Consider the following 16,252-nt stretch of genomic DNA (forward strand, 5'->3'; position numbering starts at 1 on the left):
TACACGTGTTTTAGATGGCCTTATAATTTTACATACAACAGAAACTTAGGGAAATGCTCACAAAGCATGACTCTCATAGTACCTGTCTAAAGGTTCCTGAGGGATGGCAGGATCGATTGTCTGAGACAGCAGAGAGGCAGAAGAAATATTGGATGGCACTTAACTCTTTCACATAGAACTGGTCTATATAGTTGACATTTGATTTAATTCAGGGGTTCAGAAGAAACACAGGAAAAATTTCAATGAAATGACACATCTACACATTCGTAATAAATTAATTTGAATAAAAAAAAACAGACAAAAAACCTGTTTCTCCCCCTACATTCTTACACAGTCAATCACACTCAATGCAACACTTTACCTCTGGTTACCAAAATGTATGTGAGGATTTCTGCCATCAGCACAGGCAATGCTTCTGTGAACACCAGCATGGTGTCCTGTGATTCAGTTCAATTCTGACTCTATCTACCTGGAGGAAGCTCCAGACCCCACAAGTGAGGGCTCAACCCCGGAAGGTTGCCACCACTTCAGGTGACAGTCCCAAGCTTGTGACTGACCAGCTATAAACCTGGGTTCCCGGGACCCTTCCTTGGGTTCCATTAATTTGCTAGAGCAACTCAGAGAACTCAGCTAAACACTTACTTACATTTTCCCATTTATCATAAAGGACATTGCAAAGGATTCGGGTGCCAGACAGACAGAGGAGATGCACAGGGCAAGAAATGTAGGGAGAAGCAGAGCTTCCATGCCCTCTTTTGGATTGGAGCCAACCCCAGACATCTCTATGTGTTCCGCAATCTGGAAGCTTTCTGAACTCAGCCTTTTGGGTTTTTATGGAGGCTTCATTGTGCAGTCATAGTTGATTAAATCATTGTCCATTGATGATCAACTCAACCTTCAGTTCCTCTCCCCTTCCTAGAGGTTAGAAGGTGGGGCTGAAAATTCTAACCCCTTCATTACACAGGTGGTTTGTTCCCCGGGAAACCAGCCCTCACTCTAAGGGTATCCAGGAGCCCACTGAGAGCCACCCCGTTAGAACAAAAGATGCTTTTTTCACTCAGGACGTTACAAAGGAGCTCTGTGTCAGAAGCTAGGATTAAAGAACAAATACAGAACAAATTATTCCTCCAGCACCCCTACTGCAAGGGTTTTAAGAACTCTATCTCAGGATAAAGACCTGAGGGTAAGGACCACTATATATATTTCTTATTACAGATACCAGGAAAATAACACATTAATGGTAAATTAATATTCAAAAATTATATAAAAATAGCAAAGAACTCTCACTTTAAATATATTAAAGTTAGAATAGTAGAAATATTAAATACTTATATGAAATCTTTAGCTTCAAGCAAAATCTTTTTAAGGTATTTTATACGTAAAAAATACTTTTATTTTATATGTATTTACATATATTTTATATGTATATATTTATATTTATATGTTTGTATGTATATTGTTTATGTATCTATATTTACATTCATATTTATGTTTGTTATATATTACATATCTATGTTACATTTTAAATTTAAATTACTTTATTCTGTCATTATGCATATATACACACATATTCAAATTCAGAAGTACACACGCAGATATCTACCTACGAGAGTTAAACATCATTTTCTAACTGAAGTTTTACAAGCAGTAGAGTTTAGTAATTGTAAATAAATAAAAAGAATTTTCTTCTACTAAAGGTCATCATTTCCATGTAGAAAGAATCAAAATCCTCATTTTTTTTCTAAATACAGCTAAGAAAAAAATATTGTTTAATAGCTAAGCATTTTGCAAGTTTGATGTTAAGCCGACTTAGAAGTTACATTAGTACATCAGCTAAGGCTGTAATGAGCTGACTATGCCTGTCTCCTTTGACTGATGGTAGCCATTTGAACCAACAAACAAACAAAGCCTCAAGGCAGCTGTTGAAGTAGACACAGTAACCCACTACATTATTTTAAGATAAAACCATAGTAAATGTTTCAGACCATAGATTGTTCACATAAGATTTCTCTTCTTTTGTTTTAACCAGAAGAAAATGACATACTTCAAACCATTATGTTAAGAACATAGTTTTCATTAAGTCTTGATTTTATTTTGAACCAGTTAGCAAGCTGGAAAGCAGGAAACAGAGCTAAGTGCTGATCACTGAAAAGTTAATATATGTGAAAATGAATAAATTCTGAAACTAATATTTTAATTGTTAATACAAATAGTTTGTGATTTTATAAGCATATTATGTTGAAATACAAAACAAATTGTTCATTCAGAATCTGCATCACATTGTCAATAGTTGGCTTGTAATGCCAAAAGTGCACTATATTTTTCTTAGTAACTTGACATAAGATTCTATTCCAGGAAACTCTGAGATTCTGCCATTTTAATTACAGGTGCAAGAGCAAATGCTCATTCTCTTGTCCCACCTTAACCTACCTTGAAGCACACATATAAAACCAAATGATTACTTGGGACATTTCAAACTAAACTGCTTTCACTTCAGGCTCTCTCTCAGGAATACCTCATTTACTACTCCATCTCTCTAAAATCATTTTAGAAATTGTCTTCGGGGCAATAAGAATAAAAAAGGAATGAAGGCCCATAAGCTGCAGATATTTAACACATAAATGTGCTATTTATAAGCAACAAATTTTTGCACTCCAGAATTTTAAGGTATGTAATGGCTTATGAGGAGAGATGCGCATTTAAGCTAAAGGACCCAAATGCTTTGAGGGACATAATACTCCAGAATGTTCTGCTTCAGAGAACACTGCTGCTAAAAATCACTTTCAGGGAAAGGGCCTATTTTGGCTCACTGTTAAATGATTGCATTTCCATCCAGCTCATTCGTTTGACATCCACTGGAATTCTCTGTAGAGTCAGAGATTGAAGCAAGCTTCAGTTAATATCTCAGAAGACACATAAGATGTGGATGTCAATTGGGCCCATTCAAATCTACAAATATGACCAGGAATATTTGGAAATTGTATATCACACCAAGAAAGATAATAGCTTTCTGAAAGCAAATAGTTGAAATGCTTAGAGTACAACGTGGAGGAAATAAAGGAAGTATTTATCTGTGAGAGAGGACACAGTTAATCCACTTAATTTGAATTTGAATTAAAACGACTCAGCAAAGGTATTCCAAATTGTTCAGCCAATTGTACAAGCAAAACATTTTTTATTTGTCTTTACTTTTGAATAAATTAAAAATGCTTTGAATTTCAGAACATGAATGACTAGGGAGCCATCATAATAATATCGTAATGACATATGGAATAACTGTCTAAATTGCTTCCTTCAAATGTCCTCTAGCTTTTATTATTTTTAATTATTAAATATATCAAAATTACAAAATATTTTATCCAGTATATTTTAAGCTTAAAGAATGATGCTAAAACCAATGTATCCATCTAAAGAAATGATGTCACCAGTTCTTTTAAAACCTGCCCTGCGCACCTTACATCACACCATCTCCCCACCCCCACCCTGGGGCAAATAGCTGCTGGCCTAGGTTCCTCTGAAATACTCCCTTGAATTTCTTTAAAGGTTTTACCACCTATGAATGATTCTCTAAACAATATGTTGTTCAGATTTGCCTGGTTTGACCTTACAATAAAGCAGTCATTTTGTGTGTTTTGTTTTCAAGTCAGGATCTTGCTCTGTCACCCAGGCCAGGCTGGAGTGCAGTGGCACAATCAGGACTCCCTGCAGCCTTGACCTCCTGGGCTCAAACAGTCTTCCCCAATTCAGCCTCCTGAATAGCTAGGACTACAGATGTGTGCCACCATGCCCGGCTAATTTTTTGTATTTTTTTTTTGCAAAGAAGGGATCTTGCTATGTGGCTCATGAGGGTCTTGAACTTCTGGGCTCAAGCAGTCTGTCTGCCTCAACCTCCCAAAGTGCTAGGACTACCATGCCCAGCCCTTCTGTGACTTTCTTTTTCTGTTCCCCAACATTAGATTTCTGAGTTTGTCCTGGCTGATGTCTAGCTTTGATTCACCATTTTCCCCTCTGGATATATTATGTCAATAAGCCAAAATTTATTCATCGGTTGTTAGACATTTGAACTGTTTCCCCTCGAGGCCATGGCAACCAGTGTTGCCACAAATATTCTTTTATATTTCTACTGGGACACAGACATAATAAATGCCTCACACTACCTAAGGGTGGCATCTTTTATATTCATAAAATTGCTGAGTATTTTTGTTTCGATTCTCTGGAAGAATTTACATAAAATCCTAAGTATTTGTGTGCTGGATGTTTGGTTAAAAAAATCACCTATAAAACCATCTGGGCAAGATATTTGTTTTGGGAACAATTTTAACTTTGTTTTCTATTTTGATAATTGTGCTGTTTGAGTCTAAAGTTGAGGTTCTTGCAAAGCGGACTCAGTTACATTCCCTGTGGATATGAGGTTTCTGGCCCCTGCTTCTAATGTCCAGCACAGCTGAATTGGGGCAAACAACAACAGTTGCAGTATTGAGGCCCATTTCCTAGCTCATATGTGGAGGATGCATTTCTCATTTGATGTCTCTCCCTTCTCTGGGGCCCCTGGCTGTCATCACTACTGGATAACAAACCTCTTTTCCAGAACCCACATAGAGGCAGGCTACCTCAGCATGGGATTGTGAGCAGCCACAGCAATGGCTTGATTTAGCAGGTATTATTGATTTCCAATCTAACTGTTTCAGATATTCTCACATTTTAATAAAGGGTAATTTTTTGTCATATAGCTTTTTCTAAAAATTTCAATTTAATTTTTTCTGCAGTAATGAGTTATTCACAATTTGACATAATTGTTCCTCATTTAGTGATTTGCTATGTAGTTATTTCTAAAGGCTAACAGAGCCAATGAGCCATTGTTAGAGAAATCTGTAGCTTTTAAATGAGATTTTAAAAACATCAGTTGTTGATTCTTTTTCCTCATATTTCCTTTTTTTCTGTTTTCCACCTTCTGTTCTGAATACTGAATATGTTTGCTAAGTTAATCATCACCGCATTCTTTGGAGATAGGAACTAATACTACCTTACACAGATATTAAGACTAAGACTCACTATAGTCAAGGAATTTTTCAAACTCACCTCACTAGTAAGTGGAAAGGTCAGAATTTAATTCTGTGGGCAGAGGTTGTGCACAGGACTTTCCTCTGAGGCAACTGTAAGGATATTCTATTTTTGGTGTATCTGTGGGTTTCTCTTTATGGTTGAGCTTCATAGAAGGTTTTTGAGTGATCAGTTATAGATTACGTAGTAAGATTCCTTAATATGATTTTTAAATGAACAAAGGTTTTGACTAAAAATGAAAAGGCAGACTAGGAATAGAGCACAGCAGAATGTCTAGCAATATAATAAACAGCTTCTGAGACAATTACTGAATTGGAAGTTAGAGTTGAAGAAATTATGTAGAAGGCAACCCAAATATAAGGAAATAAACATATAAAAGACAGGTGGGAAGGTATAGGAGAGAAAATGAAAAGGTCAAACATACTACTGATCCGAGTTTTAGGAGGAGAGAAAAAAGATAGGAGTGGAGTGGGATCATACTCTAAGAGGTAACACGTGAGAATCGTTTAGAATTAATGAGCAAAATGAATCCTTAAATTCAGGAAAGCTAACAAACATCACACCAGGTACATGAAAGAACAGAATAAAACTACAAAACAAGCAAAGCAAAGAAAATCATTTAAAACAGCCAAGAGAACAGAGATTTCCCGTAAAAGAATGGCAGGAACAATGAGCTTCCCAATATACTAACGGAAGCCAGAGGCAGCAAGATAGTATTTTCTGAATTCCTGGAGCACAGGGCTGCCGGCTGAGAATTGCTCAATGAGATATCCTAGGGATGTTTTGCACAAGTGCATCAGGGGGCATGTACCAGGGTATTTATTGCAGCATGGACTTAAGCAAAATACTGTATCATTTAAAAATGCATTGAAGGTATGTGGGAACTGCTACATATGAAGATAAAGGTAAATGGTTAAATTTGGAAGATGACAAATAGGAAAGATTCAAAGACATTGCCAGGGATTCAAGAAATTTAAAACAGTTGACAGAAAATGAGGCCATGTCACCAATAGAAGAAGATGAGAAAGAACCTTGAAATAGAGTTTTAAAGGACAAATTTTCAAAGAAAGAAAAGATGATTTCAGAGATTATCTAGAAAGAAAATTTTACTTAGAACCTATGCTACTGAAATTACAACCAAACTGAAAGTTCCAGTTATTTTGTTAGAGAACGAAGTATCCTTTACCATTACTTTGTGATAAGGCCTGAGCACGCTCTAGAGTCTTCAAATTTGACCTTTGTCACCTGATTCTTTTATGCCAGTGTGATAGTCAAACTAATATGGCTAGAAATTTATAAGCCAAGAAATAACAATTCTGTTTTTATGTCAGGTACATGTGTGTGTATATCTATTCACTTTTTTCATACCACTTCTAAGTACCTAGAGCAAATAGCCACTACCTTTCACTGAAACTACACAGTAGCTTCTTAATTGTTCCTGTAGTTTCAATCTCGCTTTGTGACAATTAATCAATCCTCCACATAGCAAACATAATTATCTTATAATATAACTAAGATCATGTCATACCCCAGGTTAGCACATCTCATAAAATCCAACACACCAGCATCCCATCACCTAAAAGTCCTTGTGGGAACTGAATCGACCTCCTTCTCTAGCTTGCCCTGGCCTCCTTTTCTCTATCTCACAGCTTCTTTCTATTTCAGTGTCTCTCATGAGGCAAAATGCATGCTTGACACATTCTCTTACTTCTGCTCACAACACTCTTCATAGCTCTCCATCTGGCTAACTGATGCATCCTTCCAGTCTCATCCTAAATACCCTTCCCTGGAGAGGCCCTACCTAGCCACCCAATTTAAATTACTTCTCACTGTTTAACTCTCTTATAACAACTTGCACATTTTCTTGTGTTAAAGGAATATTATAATGTAGAGACATTCTATTTTACATGTTTTATATGTGTATTACAGTATTATATTCCTAATTCCTCCCTCCCATGCCATGTACCATTACCCTCATTCATTTCACTTACACATAAGCTGTAATCATAGAATATATCAGTTATTATTATTTTGAACAAACTGTTGTCTGTTAGCTCAATTGAGAATAAGGAAATAGAAGATTTTATTTTATCTTCCCTTATTTCTTCCCTAAATCTTTCCTTTCTTTATGTAGCTCCAAGTTTCTGATCTGTATAACTTTTTTTCTCTCTAAAGAACTTTTTTAAAAACCATTTTTTGCAAGGCAGGTCTACTGACAATACATTCCCTCAGTTTTTGGTTGTCTGAGAAAGTTTTTATTTCTCTTTCACTTTTGAAGGGTAATTTTGCGTGGTACAGAATTACAGGCTGGTGGTTTTTCCTCAATACTTTGAATTTTTCACTCTGTTCTGTGCTTGCTTGCCTGGTTTCTGAGACGTCAGATGTAATTCTTATAATTACTCCTCTATAAATAAGATGTTTTTCCCTCTGGCTTCAGTCAATATGTTTTCTTTATTTTGGATTTTCTGCAGTTTGAATATTATATGCCTGAATATAAGTGTAGGGCTTTTTCCTTCTCTCTTCTTGTGCTTTTTTTTTCTTCTTGGCACTTATCCTACTTGGTATTCTCTCCACTTCCTGAAATTGTGGTTTGGTCTCACATTAATTGGTGAAGTTCTTAGTCATTATTATTTCAAATATTTCTTCTGTTCCTTTTTCTCTTTCTTTTTCTTCTTGCATTCCCTGTGTTTGTATGTTACACCTTTTGTAATTGTCTCAAATCCTTTAATATTCTATTTTATTTTTTTCAGTCTTTTTTTTTTTTTGCTTTGCTTTTCAATTTTGGAAGTATTTATTGACATATCTTCAAATATGAAAATTCTTTCCTCAGCCATGTCCAGCCCATTAAAAGCATTTAAAATTTTTCTGTGACAGTGTTTTTGATTCTAGAATTTATTTAATTCTGTCTTAGAATGTCCAACTGTCTGCTTATGTTGCCCATCTGTTCTTGGGTGTTGCCTACTTTTTCCAACAAAGCCTTTAACATTATTCTTTCATATTCCTAATCTTATAATTCCCACATCCCTGCCATATCTGAGTCTGGTTCTGATGCTTGTTCTGTCTTTTCAAGCTGTATGTTTTGCTTTTTAGTATGCCTTGTAATTTTTTGTTGAAAGTATAACGTGAAGTACCTGGTACTGTTTCCTACAGAGATTTCTGCTTTGGTATGCTGTGATTCTCATTACCTGTTTGTCTGTTTCTCCACTTTTAGGCATAGTGGTTTGTCCTGAGACCTCACTTTTCTGTGGGTCTAAGAAGGCTGTTGATTTTCAGTTCATTCAGCTTTTCACTTCTTGTTAGGATGGAGTAACAGCTTCCCAGTTTATTCCCAGCCAGGCCAAAGGCCAGAATCAAATTTCCTTTTAAGTACACAGTTTGTAAACAGTTATTTTTGTGACTTTGTTTCCTTTCTTTTTAGCTTTCTAGGAGAGACATTTTAAAAATAATCACCCTTACACTTAGCAACTTATGTGTAGTACTACTCTCAGTCTCAAGTACATAGTAGAAAATCTGTCAATATTTCAGATTTAAGGAAAAAGAAATTAGGTCCTAGATATATTTAGTCACTGCAGCAGATATGTGCGACTACTTTTGTGATCATCATTCTGCTTAAACATTCTCTATTGAGTTACAGCTTTTAAAAACTCCTAACTACTAGTTAAAACTAAGAAACTTTTATTTGTGCTTAGATGCGCTTTGATTTCCAGTGGGTGTTCACATGAATAACAGTGATTTTTGAAATTCATATGCCAAACTACTCTCTCTTAGATAGTGTTTACTTGTAAGAACACCAGGCAATATGTTGTAATCATTGCCTTAAGGTTTATGGTGGGTTTGACGTCTATAAACACTAATGAGAATCACTTGGCTGCTTCTATGCATAAAGTACTAGAATCCGGTCCCTAGGTTATGTCGCTTTTGCATTTGTATGGCTAATGCGTGTCATTAAACCATAATGGTAAACATAACTACTTGGAAATCATGTTTCACCTTTTCCTCCTGTGGATCCCAAATCAAATTGCAAACAATTAATTATGGTTACAACACCACTGCAGAGTAATTTTCAGTAGGAATATATTAAGAGGGGCTACACCATTTCTGACGTTTCAACTGATAAGAAGTGACAACTCTTAGAAAGGTAGTCCTTACAAATCCACAATATATAAGGGTAGGAAAAGTAAATACGATCTTCAATATAATTAGACAAAGAAATTGGCAGATATATTTAACTCTTAAAAGTTCTGCCAGGACCCTACGCTTAAAAATTGCGGGGTAATTTAAAGTATTCCAATCAAGTTTCGATTCCATTTTTGTGGCTGATCTTCAGCAAGTACATTTTTCCTAAATAAAGAAATCATATTTGTAGAACTTTAAAATATCATCTCATCTTTCCTGGCTTTCATGTGCTCCGTGATAACTTGATTAGCCCAAGGAAGAAGAAGAGATATCTGAGTGGCCTGGACATGGCATGTAAAAATGACTCAGCCAACAGCTGGAAAGAAGCTGCTGGCCTTCAGGTCAGTATTTACTGGGGTGTAGTGAATTAAAACCAGATGTGCAAGTATGGACAGCTGCAGCGGAAATGCTTCTCAGTGCTATTTGCCAGCTGTGTTCCACAAAGTGGAGATAAAAGTGGTGGCAGTCAGGCAAGATCACTGTTCTCATGATCCTTACCTTCTAATGGGGAGAGACAGCATATTTGGCCAGTGAGCACTGCTCCAACTCCTTGGACTGAGGGCCACTTTATACTCTTAAAAATTGAGATCTCATCAAAACTTTTGTTTACGTGAGTTATATCCACTGATATTTACTGTAGTCAGAATTAACACTGTGGCATTTTAAGATTTTATTTATTTATTTCTACATAACAGGAAAGTCATTACATATTAACACGAAAGTATTTTTATGAAAAAATAACTCCATTTAAAAAAATTAAAACAATGAAAAGAGTGTCATTGTTTTACATTTCTGCAAATCTTTGTAATATCTACTTTCATTGAAGATGGCTGGATTCTCATATCTGTGTCGGCGTTAAATATTGTTACATGTTGTTTTGGATGAAGCATATAAAGAAAGTCTACCTTGGAAAAGGTAGGCATATTTTAATAGCCTTTCAGTTATTCTTTGATATTACACTGAAGGGAGGCAGCTTCATAAAGATGAATTGCAATGTGGGATGTGAAGTCATATCAGTGAACTTTCCAGACTCCGTTATATACAAATCCTTTCATCTTGCACTTTGAATGGATCTTTTACCCATTCATGATTCTGTAAAATCATGTATTAGTCATTTGAAAAATAATGAATCACAGGTTTATGAAGATCTTCCAAATGTTGACACATTTGATTACACTATATATAATTGCATTTGTTAGTATCATCTCAAATATCATCAAAAAAACTTTAAATCTTGGGAAGCTGTCAATGGTAGCAGATACAAAGCTTTAATTTTATTATTGGCAACAAAATACCATCAGTTTTATGATAGGCTCACTTTATTCATTTTCAAGAAAATAAAGAATCTTCAGTCATTTATTCAAGCAAAGATAATTTTTTATGAAAAAGTCTCTAGTCCAGCTCACAACTTAATTTCACAAGCACTTTTCCTCAAGAATTCCATCATACTCTGGTATGCTGTGGAAGTACTTAACATAGACTTCCTATTTCATAACACAAGACATTAATAATACAGGTACTAATAGCTCAAAATACAGTGAAATTAACTTTTTGTGCTTCATCAAAAGATATTCTTTTTTTTTTTTTTTTTTTGAGACAGTCTTGCTCTGTCATCCAGGCTGGAGTGCAGTGGTACAATCTCGTCTCACCGCAACGTCCACTTCCCAGGTTCAAGCGATTCTCCTGCCTCAGCCTCCCGAGTAGCTGGGATTACAGGTGTGTGCCACCATGCCCGGCTAATTTTTGTATTTTTAGTAGAGACAAGGTTTTGCCATGTTGGCCAGCCTGGTCTTGAACTCCTGACCTCAGGTGATCCACCCGTCTCGGCCTCCCAAAGTGCTGGGATTACAGGCGTGAGCCACCGCTCACAGCCAACAGACATTCTTAAGTAAAACGGGTTTTATGCATTTATTTGTTTGTTTTCCTGCAAGTATCGCCAATGAAGAGTTCAATGACCTGCTAGTACACCTTGCTGCCGCTGCACCAACATGCACTGAGCCATCACAGACTGTGATGGCTTAGTATAATTAAAAATTGTTTTCAATTTTTGTAAACCTGTCAAAAGTGTTGTGAATACATGGGATACACTTTGAGAACCACTGGAGTAAACAAATAAATTATCAAAATAATCACAGACATGATAAGGGCGGCAATTATAATAAAATATGATGGGGGATGATTGATCACTGGAATATAACTTACTAAGGAGTTCTTTCTTCACTTCCCAATCAAAGCTAGTAATATGTTGGCTAAGTAACCTGGATGACTATTACTTGTCTTGATTAGGCTTGATTAGAACTCTCCACAATTCAAATTATTTATCAGAATAGTGACTGATAATTTAGTTTTGTGTGTAAAAAAATTATAAGCTCCATGAATGCATATTTTGTTCTGTTAAACTTTTATTCTTAATAAATTATTCTGGATCTGACTTAAGTTATATATGTGTGCATGTGTGCATGCATGTGTGTGTATGTGTGTGTTTGTGTAGAATGAATAAATTATTGAGACCAGAGAGGACATAAATTTGAGAGACAGAATTGGGCATGATGAGTTCTGTTTCTCCATTATGAACATGAAAGGGGTCTAGGCTGTCTGCTTGGCAGATGGCTAATGCAAGGTGGAATATGTGGGGCTGGCCCTTAGCAGGGAATCTGGGCTGGAGATAAAGATGTGGACACTCTCAGCTTATAGCTGCCAGTTAAGACTAATCTCACACAAGACTTGCTAATAGTCCGTAAAGGGAAAATGGCCAGGGATAAAATCCTGAGGCACACTGACATTTGGAGAGTAAGTGAGAAACCTAGAGAAAAAATTGAGAAGTGCTCCCCTACACACCTGCCCTAACGGAAAACTGTCACTTTTCCTACACTAATTATTATTTTGTGTATTTATCTAACTCTTCGAAGAACGGATTTTAATCCATTTTATTTTACAGGTTTAACAGATTTTAATATGAGTTTATTTTAATCATCTTTGTATCCCTAGCAACTAGCACAAAATACTCATCAACTTCGATCCATTTTTTGAGTTGCTATTTCAATAAATGTAAGTTTATCATTTAAATTTTGGGAGTGTTTTTCATTCAGATTTTCTTTCATTCCTGTTAGGAAACAACCAAGATAAGATTGTTGTTGTAATAGGATTATCTCCAATCATCAGATTGATTAAATGTTCTCTAACCTGTAACTTGCAGTGTTTCTTGAAAAACATCCTTTCTTAGTCCTTGATTTTTGGAAAAAAAAAATGGCTTTTAGTCAGTGAGCATTAGGAGTTGAAGAAAATGAGTTCATCTTTGGCTGAGAAGTCAATAGGATTCTGCTGCTTACTTTTTTTTTTAATGCCTCTAAAGCTTTCATTCTCAAAATGCATGGGAATAAGCCATTTAGAAAGTGCATCAATAACAAAATCATATAGGGCTGTGTATACACATACTTGGTAAAATCTACCTATGATTTTTGAAAATATTTATTAAATTCCAAAACCCAATTCTCTAAAGGTATAAGGCCAATATTAATAATTTTCATTTGATATCAAGAAACACTTTATATCAAACTTGATAAAGGAGTTACTCTCTGAACTAGGAAAATCAAATCTAATTTTCAGTGACCTAAAATAAAGAAAAAAATAGATCACCATTAGCACTAAGTTTGTGTAAAATACAAAATGTCAAATGTATGAATTAGCCTGATATAATTAAGACCTCTGCTCCATGAAACTATTAAAATAGAAATACACAAACATAAGTCAACAAGCAAATTGTACAATGTAAACTATACATACCCATGTAAACTATACACACCCATGCATACACACACACTCATAAAACAATGTTCCAGAGAAAAACACATGCTTCAATAAACAGCAAATCATAAAATTTAGTTTGCTTTTTCAGTAGCAAATGAAAATATATAGAACTTCAGGAAATGAGAAAGTTGGAGGATTCTTGAAAAGGCCTTGAGCTGTCTTTTAGGGATGAATCATCTCCCCAAATTCGTGAACACAGAAATACCCCATGGATTTTTACTCATAGTCTGCTGGCCACACAAGGGAAGAGGAGACATGAGATTGTAGGATAGTAGCAGGTACAAAACTGGTACAGGTTGAATAGCCCAAATCCAAAAAACCCAAGTCTGAAATGTTACAAAATTCTAAACTTTTTGAGTACTGACAACACGATCTCAAAAAAAATACCCACTGGAACAATTCAGATTTTGGATTTTTGGATTCAGAATACCCAACCAGGAAGTATAATGCAAACATTCCAAAATAAAAAAAAAATCCAAAATTCAAAATACTTCTTGTGTTAAGCATTGGATAAGAGACAGTCAACCTTTCCTTTAAATTTAATAATGGAAGATAAAATGTTACATCTAAATTGCCTAGTATTGTACATTATTTTAAATCTGCCATTTCACTGTGGCCTAACATCCTCAAGCCAAGGTTGATAAAGATGCTAAATATTAACTTAAATTACAAAATACATTACAGATAGAGTCAATGTCCATATCATGTCTCTGTAGAAGTGAGCTGTTAACAGGCACTGGTGGGATGCCTTGTCCTTAAGAGGCTACAGTCTGATGTGAGTTGCTTTATTCTCATCCCTCAAACATCCAATCCTCTCCAGACACATGTACTCAGGAATGTGTCTAGGTTTAGCGGGTCCACCGAAGCTTACACAATTTAAAGAAAACAGCTTCAAACTGGTCAACAAAATTATAACACATCTTAAAACATGTCGCCTTTTGAAACCTAGCATCTGGCTGCGTGCATTTCCAGCTTTGTGACTCCTCTGCTCCACATCCGTCCAGCCCCAGCCCTGGAGGACACATCCTCACTGCCACGCCATCTTTGTTTCCTGACCTGGTGACACCAGCTTACCCTCTCTTAGTCATCTGGTCTCCTCTTCAACTTTGCCTCAAACTTACACAGACAATTCTGGACTTCCAGATATTTGGATTTTAGAGTTTTGCACATTAGAACCCACAGATGCCACCAGCGTAGCTTCTGTCTTCTGTTGTTGATTTCACACGACTTCCTGGAGACCTGACGGCCAGACTCACCTCTGATGGAAAGCAACTGACTTCAATTGACTGAGCAGGAATGCCTGCAACTGGCAGGATAGAACATGTGGCCCAATGCTGAACACATCCTCCGCATACGTCCTCTGCATGTGGCTTCTGAATAATGCTGTTTGGGATCTGATCTATTTACTGGTTGTTCCATATGAGTATATGCCGTTTTCCTTCTCTGAACCTGATGTCATTACTTCACTGTCATAACTTTACCTGGCTGGCTGCCTCCTGTCACACTAGCCCATGCACTGGTCACAGAAATACATTTGGGCTAGAAAAAAACCAAGACCTTGAGTGAGGAATTGCTCCATTGGCTAAATCTTGGACAAGGCTTTCTCCTGGGACTTATTGCTGGAAAATTACACCAGACCTTCTCTACTTAGGTTTGAAAATATTCTTTTGAGTTTCGTTTTTACCACTATTTAATAAAAATTCTGCCCCAAACCAAAGCAACTCAGTTTTAACAATCTGTTAGTACTGAAAACTCGTATACTTTTTAAATGTCCGAAGGTACCTCTTTTATGAGTCAGGCAATATCAAAAAGTGTATGTCTCAATATAATCAAATATGTTCTTTAAAGAATTTTAGAAAAGTTAGTGGAACAAGCAAACAAATGCTGTTTTCAATAACATTGTAATGGAAGTTGAACATTTTTATAGTTTCTTTTTTTCTAATAGTGATTCCATCAATAGCATCCATGTATATCATCTAACTTAATCTTCACCTCAACTCTGGGACTCAGTGAAGGATGATACAACCTCCAATAACATCATTCTCTTGATATTTCGAGAATAATATTTTGGAGGTATTATCTGTGCAGTTCAACAGCTTTAGCAAAAGATTTACCTCTTTCAGCAGAGCAGAAATTTAGCCTGACGAAAGTGGGGAGGTAGAGAATTAGTGTCAAAAAAGTTTCCCCTTTCCTTTCTCAATTTAAAGGAAGGGTCACAGAATATGGGTCTGAATGAAAGTCACATAGTTTTGAATTTCATTTGGAGCCCCAAACACCACAAGCTGTATACCCTTCAATCAAAAAGAAAATTATAACTCTGAGCTGCATTTCTATCAGAGAAAAGCAAATGTTGTGATTTTTGCACTGAAATCAAATTTAACTGGAATGATTCAATAAAATGATGGTATCATTATAAATGTTGCACTCTTTCTTAAAGTTTGATTAGTCTAGACACCTGAGTTGAAAAATGACTGTTGCCTGATACTTCAAAGCACACTTGACAACTTTGATTAAATATTTATGTTAAATGTAGATGACTTAAAATGAAATGTGTTCCAATCAAGACACTAGCAAGCAGAACGTACGTAACTTGTCAGCGTTAGAGCTCTGGTTTCGGGCAGTTTGATTTGAGGTTCAGCCAACTCCAGAGGTACAGTCAACTCCGGAGGTGAAGCTCTCCACTTCCACTACTTAAATGGGGGTCACAGCAGGTCTGCGTTTCACGTGGCAGTATCCAAGCAACTCAATATCCAGTAATTCCCTGGAATTGTTGAAAAGAATAAAAAGTAAGCAAGGGGCAGCTTGTTGTATTCTCTCTTCCCTCCTCGTATTACAACCATAAACCCCCATATATGCTCTCTCGTAAACAAGATTTTAGAGCACCGTCGAGGGCAACTCTCTTAATCTTTTAAAACGTTTTTAAAACGTTTGTAATTCCAGTTCTTATTCCTAATTACTTGAGAATTTATATGTGTCTGTTCAATTCAAAACAACCCTATTGCATTTTCTTTTGAAGTAAGCTATCCATAACATATTTGCATTTATGTTCTGAGATAAATAATTAATATCAGCTTAATTGCTGAAGTCAGGAAATTGGAAGCCATGTTTAGCTTCCCTTTGTCATTCCTCCCACACGCTAGCTGGTGGAAAGCATCATCAAGCCTACCTGACATGCTTTGTATCTGTCATCCTCCGGACCAGCCCTGAA

The 16,252-nt window shown here is 36.1% G+C and overlaps 1 long non-coding RNA gene across 3 annotated transcripts in view; it reads left to right on the forward strand.

Annotated features, from left to right (window-relative positions):
* Positions 1–990: 990 nt before the first annotated feature.
* The window catches only part of LOC104007223 (uncharacterized), a 106,416-nt gene continuing 91,154 nt past the window's right edge, over positions 991–16,252 (forward strand). The window contains exon 1 of one of the 3 annotated variants that reach the window (XR_681344.5): positions 991–1,183. This is a non-coding gene — a long non-coding RNA (uncharacterized LOC104007223). The remainder of the gene's footprint in view (positions 1,184–16,252) is intronic. The other 2 variants (XR_008548985.2, XR_001719712.4) reach the window with 2 other exon arrangements.

The sequence above is a fragment of the Pan troglodytes genome, chromosome 6 (assembly GCF_028858775.2).
Source record: "Pan troglodytes isolate AG18354 chromosome 6, NHGRI_mPanTro3-v2.0_pri, whole genome shotgun sequence".
Classification (NCBI taxonomy): Eukaryota; Metazoa; Chordata; class Mammalia; order Primates; family Hominidae; genus Pan; species Pan troglodytes.